The sequence below is a fragment of the Charadrius vociferus genome, unplaced genomic scaffold, assembly GCF_000708025.1.
Source record: "Charadrius vociferus isolate BGI_N301 unplaced genomic scaffold, ASM70802v2 scaffold15, whole genome shotgun sequence".
Classification (NCBI taxonomy): Eukaryota; Metazoa; Chordata; class Aves; order Charadriiformes; family Charadriidae; genus Charadrius; species Charadrius vociferus.
The window spans coordinates 2,030,686-2,044,903 of NW_009650064.1; the positions used below are offsets into that span (position 1 = coordinate 2,030,686).

The 14,218-nt window shown below is 43.6% G+C and overlaps 1 protein-coding gene across 1 annotated transcript in view; it reads left to right on the top strand.

Moving 5' to 3' along the window:
• The window catches only part of LRP12 (low density lipoprotein receptor-related protein 12), a 118,280-nt gene that overhangs the window by 397 nt on the left and 103,665 nt on the right, over positions 1-14,218 (top strand). The window lies entirely within an intron of this gene.

Consider the following 14,218-nt stretch of genomic DNA (forward strand, 5'->3'; position numbering starts at 1 on the left):
GACAACAGCGCACCGGCGTGTACAGGTGAGGAGTGCGCCCAGGGATTCCGTCAAAGCGTGGGCCCTTTTCTTTTTGGTCCCAGATTCAACCCCTTACGGGTTAAAAATAAGATAGTGTGTGTATGGATAACCTACGAAACAATTCCCGTCAGCGATGTTATTTAGGCAGCCCGGTCCGGGCGTGAAGCCAGCGAGGTATTGACGACGTAACGAACAGAGAGAACCCATGCAGCGGGATTATGTACAGAGCGTAGCCTTGCATCCCGACGAGGACTTTTGTCCCCCGCGGGGACCTGTGAAGCAGTGACTCGGGTGACAGAGGCACAGTTGTGTTTATATATAGTTGCACAGTTCTCGTGGGCACTTCTCTTTCGGACGCTTGGCGTAAGGGGATCAAGCGGAGGTCTTCCCTGTCTCTCTGCACATCGGGAGCTACCTGATGGGCCTTGTATGCATGAGCTCGTGTCTTTTTTTTTTTTTTTAAAAAAAAATAGTTATTTTGTGCTCTAATACATATATCTATATATCTAACCAGATCTATATTCATACTGTCATGAAAACTGGTTTTCAAACCAAAATTCTCTCAGCACCAATTTTTCTAAGATTATTTCCACATTTACCATGAACTCTACTCTAAAGTATACATTAATGCCTCTGTGCAGCAGCAGCCCTCCAAAATTACGTTTTCCAACAAGAAAGCGAATTAAACCCATTTTTTTCTTTTTCCTGTAACAGATCATAAATCGTTTTTGTAAAACTGAATATATGTATAAAAAACCTATTTATTTTCAGAATTTTCCTTTGCAATGCCACAAAGCTGTTCAGTAAATAAAAAAGTGGGTCAGAATCTCAGCATAATTGCGACAGAATTGGTAGAAAAGGATTGTGCGTCAGCCACGGCACGTAACTTTCAGCCACTGTCTTGCCGTTGAGCCTGCTGTTTCAGGGGTCAGGCTGTGACCGTGATGCTGTTTGCGCACTGAGGTACCTTCGGCGGGAAATTCATTACTTCTGAAGTTCTCTCCGTGTCTTTCGGTTTGCTGAAGACCTGTGTGTCGAATTTCAGGATTGTCCTTTGGAGACAGCTTCAATTTTACAGTTTATAAACTATTGTCTCTAACACTGGCTGGATGCTACGTAGCACCCTTAGTCCTTCGTTGCTGTTTGGATGTATGTATATCTTTTTCTGTTTCTATGTTAATGCAAAGAATAACTAAATAACACTGGAAAAAAATCTCTGAAATACTGTAGGCTGCTGCATTCTTTGTCTAGTCCTGTAGCCAGGCTTGTTAAAAGGGAGATCACAGGTCTGCACATCGGCATTTGGTTTTGGTGGTCTGTAAGTTCCCTGACCCATGAAGCTTACACAACTAAGCCCCACATCCTTTCCAGTATCTGTCACCATTTAGCTCACTGACCATACTGGTTTCTAGGAGTGAGGTGGCAGACAGAGCCTCGTCTGTGCCTTCCTCTGTTCATTCAAACTGATGGGGACCGCTGTCTTTCCCTTCTCTGTTTCCAAGTTGCAAATACTACTGAGGGGTTTTTGCATTTTATTTTTAATGCTTTATCTCATAAATATGAATTTAAGTTACTTAACTTGCACAGAGGCCTGAAAGGACTTTTCAAAACTAAGTCAGAAAGCAGAAAAAATGACACGAACTCTGAAACAGACCAAATCATCGTCATGAACAAAGTAGCTTGAAGGGAGCAGAAACAGCAATCCACTCTTTCGAAGAAGCTGTTTCTGCTCCTGATGGCACTGAGTGAAGGAAAAAGAGAGAATCCTGTCCAACAGGTGATTAATGCTGGTTTTGTCACTTCCCTGGGCTCAAAGGTTCATCTGCAAAACCACAGGGGAACGTTACAGTGAGGCAGCGTAGGAGGGAGGGTGGTAGGAAGGAAGTTGGTGTGCCTGAGTATGTTGGATCTGAACTGCCAGCTCCAGACCATTTCTGAGATAGACAATGTTTGAAGGGGGTGGAATAAAATATTTAATTTCAAGTTTCAGCCTTCAGTTGAAGGTGATTTTGAGAAATGCTCTGATTTGTGTTTTATTTTGAATTGGTCTTGAAAATATCAAAATAAAACTGAGATGAAATTTAGGGAAAGCCCTGCCCCAAACAAAATTGTTTTAATGGATTTTGTTTTCTTCAGCTTTCTAAGGGATGAGGAAATTTACCCCAAAAATATATGTGTATTTTGCTGGCATCAGCTCATCCGAGTGTGCATGCAGCACGCAATCGGGGGGTGCAGCTGATGGCGTGGTTAAATCTGGGAGGCAGGAGGGATAGCAGGCCTAGCATCTGGAAGGAGGGCAGCGTACCACTCTGCCATAAGGCAGAAAGCAAGTCAGGAATATGATGCTAGTCTCAGAGAATTTGAATTTAAAAAAAAAAAGAGAAATGACCGAACCGTGAATTATTCTGCAGGATGGCCACCTTCCTGTACGTTCCTCAGCCACATTAGGCAAGAAATGGTCTCTTATCTGTTTGTTTGGGTTTTTTTAACAGGACATTTTGATGAGAAAATGTATCTAATCTTGCAATATTGCATCTCAACATACAGCTACACTGAGGCGTAACTGAAGACTGGATCCTGTCAAACCCTGTTTTAAGTAGCCATACCCAAAAACATCCTGCACTGCATGTAAGAAAATCAAGAGATCACGTCAGTCTCTCTGGTAGTTTCAGAAAAGCTCTTTCTATCATGAACACTCAATGCTTCTTACCTCCATCCTTGTCTCCTCTTGGCCTGCTTTTCTTACTGAAGTATTTGAATGCCTTCCAGTTATATGCTGAGTGAACTCACTGAGACCTGTCACATGTTGTTCTTTCCATCTTTCTCTCATCCCTTCCTCATGGAAAAATATTTATCTAACTTGTTGATTCATGTAATTCTGGAAGGTAAACAGCAGCATTTGAAGCAGGGCACACAGGGTTTCGCCTTTCATCCAGAAAGTCTTTTACGGACAGCAGGGTAGGGACTGAGGTATGAGAAACGCATTCCAAAATACACTGTCTCCCAGATTTCTTAACATCTTCAAAACCAGAACAGAGACTAAGCCATTGTAGCCATTCGATTGGTTTTTCTGTTATATCAGCATAGAACAGGAATCAAAGCGTACTTAAGCAGAATCCTGATACTGTATTTCTGTACTGACATAAAATAGGACAGAGAAAACCTTCAGAAGAGTAAAGAGAAAGGACATGCAGAAAGAGACTCACAAAACTGCTTCAGAAACGATGCTAAAAAGAGTTTGTGTGTGTTGCCCCACAGCTCCAGCAAGTTACCTGAGGGTGCCCCAGCAGAATAACTAGGGAGCAGCGTGCTTCTTGGCCAAGCCTCTGCTATGTGCTCTACTCAGCACAGAGGAGAAGGACAGGCTGCTGTCCTTAACAGTTAGATACTCACAGCAGTTTAAAAAACCACAAATGGCAGGGAAGTGTCCGTCTAAGAGTGACTTTCATAGGAGTCTATGGGTTTAATAAAAATAAATCACTTGGGAACCCATCCGGCAAGATGGACCTCAAGATACATGTTAGTTGGCTGCTCTTGTGTTGGGTGGGTGAGCTACCTACCTCCCAGGACAGCACTGCATCAGGAGAGCATAAACGTGTGGATATGTCTACTTAAGACATGTATAGGTAAGGAAAGATGACCCACCAGCTTCAGGCTGCCATAAGCCTGCTCCCCACTTAGACCCAGCTGGGCATTTTCTGCTGAAGGTGAGACTATGCCTTAGAGGAGTTTGAGGTTCAGCGCCCTCTCAGCCTGAAACGAGTGTGCGCCTTACACAATCCAGAAAAGTACCGTAACTGCTGTGGTGAAATTAAGCTTTGGGGAACACATTTCTCCTCCTACTGCTGAAGAACTGCCTCTGTGGGCAATGCAAACTAAACTCATGGTGCCAGAAGAGAGAGTGTGAGTGTAACTTAATGACACGGATTGTCCATGCGTTTTATACTAAACGTTCACTACATTAAAAGAATAGAAATAACCCAGGGAACAAATCCCCAGTTCTTTTCCTGTTGAGCTGACAAGTTCTTATCAGTGCTGATGATTATTTTGGAATTTGACAAACGAAAACCCCATGTTCTTAGACATGGAAAAATTCAAGTGAGAAGTTACAGGAAACTTTAATGGTCATAAAATGTTCAGTCTCTCAAATTTGGCTGACAAAATCACTTCAGCTGACAGCTTCCATTGTTAGGGATGTAATGGGTTTAAAAAGAGATAGGAAGCAAATTATAGGCTCTCTACAAATCAAACCCACCCAGCACATTTCTGTGGTACGCAGCAGTCATTTCTGCAGGTCTCTGCCAGGCAGAGCCTGGGGCAGAAGGCATGCTGCACCTGCGAGAGGCTGATGGGAGATGTTTGTGAGATGAGTACACTGAATCGCCAGGAACACTTTGCAGGGTTGTGGAATTAAACTTGTAAACTTTTATCCCTTGGTTCACAGCGTTTAAGAATTTATTTTTGGACTAAATCACCTGGCACATATTTCTGAAGGACTGTTCCATACCCTCCCTGGAAAGCATTCTGTAGTATTTCTGGGATCTAGCCTCAACCTACTCCTGGTTACCTTGCTTAGCTAACACAAATTTTAGGTCATCTTTTCCCTTCCCCTCCACTTCTACTTTGAAAACCCTTTACTGGTAAAGCGCACTTGTTGCTGGGGAGCCAGTGGGAAGAGAGAAGAAAGCAGCAGGAGGAGGCAGCGGGGCAGAGCTGGAGCGGGAACCAGAGGGGAGGCCCCGGCTGGTTTATTCAGCGCCTGCTCCCCTCTCTCCGGGGACACTGGGGACAGTGGCGGAAGGTGTGTCGGCATCTGCTGCACAGATGTGAGGGTGCGAGTCCCCTCTTGACCTCTTTCTCCACTCAGAAGTGGCAAAAAGGTTGTGCCTGGCTGTGTGGCAATCATTGGCCATCACCATCTGATTTAAAGCTGCTATGACAAATGGCACGCAGAACTCATTCCCCGCGCAGCTCCACTCAAAGTGGCACTTAACTGCGCTGAGTGAATGCTGATGAATGTTCTTTAATTAAAGTGCTACAATAAAAACACAGAACATCTGTGCCAAGGTGCTAAGTAATCTGTCTAAACAGATGTCTAAATTTAAGTTCAGTCATATTACAGAAATATATAAAATTTTCAAATAGGAAATAGAGTTGCTGCTTTTCATATGTGTGTCGTGTTGTGTTGCTCTTTTCTCAATGCAAATCTTCTCAGCCTGCATTTGGTTTTATTTGAAGTTCAGTGAGCTGTTCTCCTCCCTTGGGCTTCCAGTTAAGCAGCTGACATGCTCTGTTGGTAGAAGACTGAAAAAATTTTCCTTTTCTTTTATTGTGATTTAACATCCTAGTATTTATTGCATGTAAACCACCGGAAACAAATACACATGCAGACATGAACTTTTATGATAAAATTGGGTTGCAGAAAACATTTGGGATTGCTTGTCTTGCAAACAATCTTTTTGAAAGAGAGACCTTTACTTGAGCAAGCTGACCTTGCGAAACAGCTCTGCAGTGCGCTCTGAGTCTCTCTTTTTAGTAGGGAGCCTGTGGGCTCCAACATAGCCCGACCACTGACCTTGAGCGCACCAAACTGCAACATAATCCTGAACTCTGCATCAGAGAGACGGCAGCCTGAGCTCTTCTAACAGGTATGTTCTGCAAAACACAGAGTGAGATTGGATCCTGTAAGAAATTAGGTCAAAAAAGAAGACACTTATTTCCAGGAATGATCGAGCTGATATTCACAAGCCAGATTCACATATTGGCATGCTTTCACTCTGTTTATTTTATATCCTTGTCTTCGGAAAGGAAGTTATAAACTGGTATACCTGCTGCTCCTCCTGTCACTAAAATCTTCCCAGCACCTACCGGTCACTAAAAAAAATATGATGACACCTTCCACCTTTAGATAAAGACTTCTTCTCTTTACCTTTAAGGCTCTCTCCCCCTCTTTCGCTCCAGCCTTGGTATCACAACTCATCTTGGGGCAAAATGCCAGCTCTGGTAGACTGTTGCTGAAAGGTCAGAGCTCTGGGAATGGTCGGCGGCTGCCTGGGCGCCGGGGGAGCACGGGGTGTCCTGGGTAGCAAGACGCGCTCGGTAAGGTTTCGGTAAAAGGTTTCTGGGATAAAACCCTCTGCTAAAAATAGCTTTGCTTCAGGTTTGTCACATTCTGCTGCAGTTTTCCCAGAGAAATAAAAACATGTTTTGATTGTGCTTCCCGATGGCTGAAGCTTACCCCAGCTAAAGCTTGTCACTCACTGCCCTACAGGGAAAATAACATGAAGAATGGTATTTATAGAAAAAACACGGGGAAAAAGAAAAGGGGGAAGTTCTCTAAGCAGGGGAGCGTCAGCCTCACTTGCAAACCTCAGGAGGTGCCAAAAGACCTTTTGCCTGCCTGTTTTTATGTGAGATGGGTAGATTTTTCCACAGGAAAGTGGAAATGACCCTGACTCAACCCAAGGCAGTGGCTGCTGAAGACATAATCAGAAAAAAAAAGGGGAAAAAATAAAGCTCCTTATGTTCTGGGGGAAAAGTGATTCAGGAAAGTGAGAGGGGGAAGGTAGGGGGTATAAAAAGAGGTGTAATCTGTGTGCAGTGGAAAATTCAGAAAATGTTCCATTCTCAGAAAACACAGAAATGGTGACTACGAGTGACCAGAGGGAGGGGATGGAAGAGCTGCATGCAGTATGGGCAGAGCCCTATGTTGGTCAGGAGGGCGAATAAACACAGAGAGCTTATTCACAGAGTAGGGAGAGAGAGAAATTAGGGTGACAGTCAGTGAATCCCAGGGAGAAGTGGCAGCGGGGAAGGGACTAGTGGGATCAGGAAACGGAGACGAGGCTGGAAGCTGGAAGGATTGGCGCTCTCCCTTCCCGAGGGGCTGAGTGATCCTCAGGTCCTCTGTACGGGCTTGAAAGGTTGTCTTCTTCTAGACTACGGCTACTGCATATTTAGGTTCTCTTGGGTGCATTCTCCTGCTGCCTGAAAACTTTTCCCAGGTGGATTTTAAATTTTTTTCTCATGTGTGTCCCAGGTTTCCTGGCATGCAGCAACCTGATCAGAGTAATTCCTCAGGTATTCCCACCCATGTGCTGTGTGTCTCCAAATCCTGAGCAACTCCACTGCGGAGTGACTGCCAGCACTTTCAGGAAGCAGCAGCTGTGCTGTACATTAACTTTTCTGCCTGTACAGGAAACCCACGCTGCCCCAGGCCCATCTGTATTCCCAGTATATGAACAGTGGGGGTCAGTATGAAGTTACTGTGGAGGCACTGCACAGCCTGTGCCAGGCAGTCTTTGCATAAGGACCTTTGAAAAAGGCTGGGGTTTGCTTGTTTTAATAAGATCTTCCAAGTTTTTTTACCGAGAGATGTAGAATTAACTCATGCCTCTGGCTTTCGATCAAGTAGGCCCCCATCGCCTCCTGGGAAAGCGTTACTGAGGCGTGCAGCAGAAAGCAGTGCGTGCAATTTAATTCTTTTCGCCTTTGAATGCTCATAGACCATTTTCTTATGTTGCCTGCACATGGGGATTGGTTACGGCTGTGCCCCATTTACCCCCATTTTGCCTCTATATAGTCATGCTCTGTGACCTGCCCCATAATAGCAAAAAAGAAACCCCTCCAAGGAAATAGCTGTTGCTCCAAGGAAATACCAGCTGAGCAGTTACAGTTCTCTGCATGTGGCAGCAACAAAAGGGGGGAGGGAGACGCCAGGGGAGCAGATGATCCAGCAGGATGGGAGGACAGAGCCTGGTAGTCAGCTGGGTGGGATGTCCCAGAGGCTGCCTGGTCTGCTGTCCTGGCTGGGCTGCCGGAGCCCTGGAGCATGAGATCAGAGTGCAATAGCTGCCTCTGATTTATGTCTGCAATAGCAAAAGTGCTGGGCAGCAAGGAGTAAGTGTTCCTGCATGAACAGTTTCTCGAAGGCAAATACCTTGATGGAATGAGAGGAGAGGAGATGAGCTAGAAAAGCTGTCACTCCATTTTATTGTGCCATTGACCCTGTCAGGACGTGAGGGTAGACAACCTGATGTATTGTGTTACGGCTCTACAGAGAGCAGCTTGAGCTTTCCACAGCGCTCCTTAATCGATCCAAGTGCAAATGGAAACCCAGTTCCTTGGGCTGTGGAGTTGCAAGCAGCTGCACAAACGGGCAGCTGTCTCTCTCCTTCCTTTACCGTGTCTTAATGGTACATCCTTATGGGGCCTCTAGGCTTGAATGGATCTTAGGTCTTTGTAACTCTTCATAATCTGGTCTTTAAGCTATGACAACCTTTGTCATTTGAATGGTAGTACCTTTGTCATCATAAATTTATGGTGATTGCACACAATTCCTGTAAATATACTTCTGCTTCTTCTGTGCTCTCCAGAGACATTCATAGAGCCTTCTTCAAGTCTACCACAAGGTTTACCTTCGTTGTGACTCCCTACAGTTTGGCTGCTTGTGAACTGAGATTATTCCTTGTTTTCCATAAGGACCAAAGCAACAGAAGACATAACAAATGCTGTATTGGTTTATTACATTAGTGTTTTGTAACTTAGCATGTATAATTCTTAGAACAGCAAGCTTTCTAGAGCAAGGATTTTCTTCTCATCCTTGTTTGTGTAGTTTCTAACACAATGGAGTCCAAATCCTTGATGTGTACTGTATTATAGACCAACAAATTACCATACTTTTTTCATAGAATCATAGAATCATAGAATGGTTTAGGTTGGAAAGGATCTTAGAGATTATCGAGTTCCAACCTCCCTGCCATGAGCAGGGACACCTCCCACTAGACCAGGTTGCCCAAGGCCACGTCCAGCCTGGCCTTGAACACCTCCAGGGATGGGGCCTCAACAACCTCTCTGGGCAACCTGTTCCAGTGCCTCACCGCCCTCAAAGTGAAAAACTTCTTCCTAATGTTTAATCTAAACCTGCCCTCTTCCAGTTTATAGCCATTCCCCCTCGTCCTGTCACTACATGCCCTAGGAAAAAGTCCTTCCCCAGCTCTCCTGTAGGCCCCCTTTTTGGTAGTAAAGAGAACAAAGCAGACAAGAAGGACATGAAGCTTTATTTCTAAGGACAGCACGGAGGAAATGACTCAAGAACGTTTTGTGGTCCAGTGCACCTGAGTTTGCAGGTAGTATAAATGATCTCTTACAGGCTTCTTTGTCTTCATGCACACAGTGCAGGACCAGCATCTGAGAAAAAGAAAGCATAGGCTTAGGGTAAGAAATGGCTAGCACAAGAAAAAGAAAAGGTCTCTTATCCCAGCAAGAAAACTCCAGGGCGCTGCAAGGAGTTGTGCCTGGATCTCTGCCATTTCTAACCTATGTGAATGGATCCAGACAAACGTTCCAATGTGAACCAGTTAAAATATTAAGACTGAAGTGTTTTGAGAGCAGAATACCCTATGTGCATATTAGCTGGAGAGGAGGAGATATCTGGAACAAATGGATTTTCAGAAAATATTTTCTGAGAGTGTGATGTAATGGAGTACCAGGGAGGAGGTAGATACCTTATTTAATTTGACAGTCTTTGTCTCCTATATTATTTGTTTCCTTTCCTACTTCTTATTTATCTTAGAAAGTAATGCAGAAATTAACTGGAACAATGTAGAGAAAAAATGACACTTGTGGAAGAACAAATGCTGGTCCTATTTGCATAAATGTGTGGGCACAAAGGTTTATGCACAAATATGTGTTGATCGCTTTGCAATATCTCTGCTTTTCCTCTTGTTTATTAAGAAGTTATAATTTAAGCAGTGAAAAAGCATATGACTAGTTACATCCAATTCTGCTGCCTTTTTTTTTTTTTTTTAAGTGGAGGCGATTCACCATGTGGTTTGTGTTTTGTAGGAATGCGGTAAGTATTTATGTAGCTTAAAGTCTTTCCTGGTAGCTGAAAGTCATGTTTGTGTAACTGGCAAGTCATAGCGCGCTCATTTTTAATTCTTACTGGGTCCTGAGGATGTTTAATCAACAGTGCAGTCTGAACAAGTCTAGAAAATTAGTGTTGTTAGACATCAGATTTGAGACCATCTAAGGAACGTGAAGGTGCACAAGTCCATGGGACTTGATGAGATTCATCCACGGGTTCTGTGGAAACTTTGCTAAGCCACTATTCATCTATATTTGAGAAGTCTTGTCAGTCTGGTGAAGTTCCCACTGACTGGAAAAGGGGAAACATAACCCCCATTTTCAAAAAGGAAAAAAAAGGAAGACCCTGGGAACTACAGGCCAGTCAGTCTCACCTCTGTACCTGGCAAGATCATGGAGCAGATCCTCCTGGAAACTATGCTAAGGCACATGGAAAATAAGGAGGTGACTGGTGACAGCCAACATGGCTTCACTAAGGGCAAATTGTGCCCGGCAAATTTGTTGGCCTTCTATGAGGGGGTTACAGTGGTAGTGGAAAAGGGAAGAGCAACTGACACCATCTACCTGGACTTGTGCAAGCTGTCCCACACAACATCCTTGTGTCTAAACTGGAGAGGTATAGATTTGACAGATGGACCACTCAGTGGATAAGTAATTGGCAGCACACAGCGTCACAATCAATGGCTCAATGTCCAAGTGGAGACCAGTGATGAATGGCATTCTGGAGGTGTCAGTACTGGGACCGGTGCTGTTTAACACCTTTGTTGGAGACATGGACAGTGGGATTGAGTGCACCCTCAGGAATTTTGCCAATGACACCAAGCTGTGTGGTGCGGTCAACACGCTGGAGGGAAGGGATGCCATCCAGAGGTACCTGCACGGGCTGGAGAGGTGGGCCCATGCAAACCTCATGAAGTTCAACCAGGCCAAGTGCAAGGTCCTGCATGTGAGTTGGGGCAACCCCAAGCACAAATACAGTCTGGGCGGAGAATGGATTGAGAGAAGCTCTGAGGAGAAGGACTTGGGGGTGTTGGTTGATGAGAAACTCAGCATGATCCAGCAATGTGCACTCAGCCCAGAAGGCCAACCATATCCTGGGCTGCATCAAAAGAACTGTGGCCAGCAGGTCAGGGGAGGTGATTCTGCCCTTTGCTCTCATGAGACCCCACCTGGAGTACTGCGTCCAGCTCTGGTGCCCCAAACATAAGAAAGACATGGACCTGTTAGAGTGAGTCCAGAGGAGGACCACAAAGATGATCAGAGGGCTGGAGCTTCTCTCCTATGAAGAGAGTTGGGTTTGTTCAGCCTGGAGAAGAGAAGGCTCCAGGTAGACCTTATAGCAGCCTTCCAGTACCTAAAGGGGACCTACAGGAAAGACAGGGAGTGTAGTGATAGGACAAGGAGTAACAGTTTTAAACTGAAAAAGGGTAGATTTAGATTAGATATTAGGAAGAAATTCTTTATTGTGAGAGTGGTGAGATGCCCCATCCCTGGAAGTGTTCAAGGCCAGGTTGGATGGGGCTTTGAGCAACCTGGTCTACTGGAAGGTATACCTGCCCATGGCAGGGGAATTGGAACTTTAAGGTCCCTTCCAACCTAAACCATTCTACGATTCTCTCATATAGCTTGAATGTTTTGCTATTTGATTCTACTTCCAAAATATAAATATTTTATTAAAAATGTCAAAAATAATAAACATTTTTCAGCTGCTGTGGTAAATAAATCCCATGAAGCCATTCATAATAAATAATCATAGAATCATTTAGATCGGAAAAGACCTTTAAGATCATCAAGTCCAACTGTAAACCTAACACTGCCAAGTCCACCACTAAACCATGTCGCTAAGTGCCACAACTATATATCTTTTAAATAACTCCAGGGATGGTGACTCAACCACTTCGCTGGGCAGCCTGTTCCAGTGCTTGTGAACCCTTTCAGTGAAGAAATTTTTATTTCAATAAAATAAAATTTTAAATTATCTTCTCAGTCTGCAGTTGTTGCTGTTGCTAACTATTCACAGAACATCTTTAAGTCTTAGAAATGTTTGTCTGAGGATGCGCAGCTTGTTCATGAGCCCAAAGCTTCTTCCCCTACCTTGGCTATTTGTTCTTCACTGTTGTTAATATGGGCTTTGTCAAGTCTTGCCAAATGGGATTGCTTCTCATCTCTGGTCAGCTGAAACTTAATAAGGGAAAAGGAATCCGAGTATCATTAATGATAGCTGAGTAAGCAGAAACTCAAATATATTTTCAAAGTTAGCAGGTTAGCTGTCCAAATACCTCAGTTACCAAACTTTGTGCAAGTCCACTTCAAACACTGTTCATGAGCGGTTCTGAACCAAACTGACAACAGAGAACCATTCTTGTGAAGCTATTTTAGAAAGCAAATATAGCTATGAGTGAGCAAATTCAAGGAAATTGAATTTGATAAAAAATGTGGAAATTAAAAAGGCCCTAAAATCAGCTAAGATGTATTTATTTTCCTAGCTGTAACATTTGTACTATGCTTGCTGCTACCAGGGGCTTCTTTTTTATATAAAATATACTCCTGACTAGATGATACTAAACCATGTTCTTGCTGTTATGATACTTCATCATTCAACTTGTCCAGTCCTCATCACACACTGATTTTTGTTGGTCTCATCCTCTAATTACACACTGTCCATTTGCACGGTGCCTGCAGGCGGCTGGGTTCCTGCCTGTTGTCTTATATAACGCAGCACCCGCTTGCTTCAGCCGTCTATGTACACCACAATGCAAATAACTACAGCTACCATGCTTTACTATGTGTGATTTGTTTGAAAATGAAAATTGTCATAGATCTGTGAATTTCAAATGACTTCTGAATGTCTGTATCATGTTGCAATTTATAACAACTGAGTATCTGCCCTTAATACTCGAAACAAGTCTTTTGTTAGGAAGCAAAGTGAGGACCCTTCTACATGAAGTATGCGTGCTTGTATTTTTCTGTTGTGCTCATGTATGCAGTGATTGCAAAAATATTGCATTATGCATTCAAAAGTTGATACTAGGCACTGATCCTAGGAGTAGGAACTTGTCTGCCAAGGGGATATCATAATAATTAAACACCATCGCCAGCTGTGGGCAGGGGCAGAGTTTGTGCTTGCTGAGGACAGCAGACTGCTGAAGGCTGTTACGTGGCTATGCCCCTCCTGCTTACTTTGCCTGTGGCAAAACGGGGAGGAAAATCACTGCTGAAAGGTCCGGGCATGTGTGGGCAGCCCAGTTGCACAGGACTGCCCTGTCCTCCTCTTCGACAGCAGAGGACAGTCTTTGTACTTTCACCAGCTTCTCATGACGGTTCTGCCCTCTCCTATGGTCAAAGCCCTGGCTTCTCCATCCTTGGAGTGGCAAAATTCAATTTTAGCAGTGTATCTGAGGAGACTTAAGATGACTCTGCACACTACAACTCAATAATTTATTATTAAAACTTCTTTTTTATCCTTGTCTAAGGCAGAGATTTCTCTGTTGGTGACCTCACAACATTTTCTGCAGGGCTTCTTTGGTTTGAAAAGCAGCACTTTAGGGATTACTAAATTGAAATGTGTCCAGATTTTATCCAGCATTACAACTGATAGAAATCCTGAAAATTATGATCTTTAAGGGTGGAAATGAGTGGTGTTGTAATTTATTTATTTTTTTAAAAAAAGATCATGTGTCTTTTGGTGAGTATGAACAGCTAGGTAGATTACCCTTTGAATTGTATGTCACCAGTTGAAAAGTTAACACAGGACTTGATCTGAAAATAAGAATTAACCAACAGCTAATTAGATCGTGATAATTATGTATGTTAGGTCATTTGACATGTTTGTTCCGTTCACCCTCCCATAAATGTTGTTAGAGTGCATATACAGTCGCTTACCTTTTCACTTACCTGTTAAGGCTGGTGGGGAAGAAACGTAATTGCCTCCTGCTTTGTTAATGACTGCATGATTCTGGGCTGTTATTAATAGACACACACTTGATATAAAACCCAAATTCTAGATCTGGAGCCAGAGACAGACACCCTTAAAGGTCTGTACTTGCTTAGAACCAACTCGGGGATTAAGCTGCTTTCTCAGTCTTTCTCAAAGATTGACCAGGCAGAGTAAATGCATTCATCTTCAGCTCCTCGTTCTCTAGAGGACATATGTCGGAATTCACCAGTCACATTTTTAAACTTGCAAATTCTCCTCTTAAAATCGATAAATGTCCTGGCATCAAAAGAGGCCCTCCAGACAGCTAATTTAATACCATTTTATCATGCAGCTTTGGAAAACATTTGCGTAACTGAGTATTTAAGAGTTATACAGATGGTTCAGGTGGTCCTG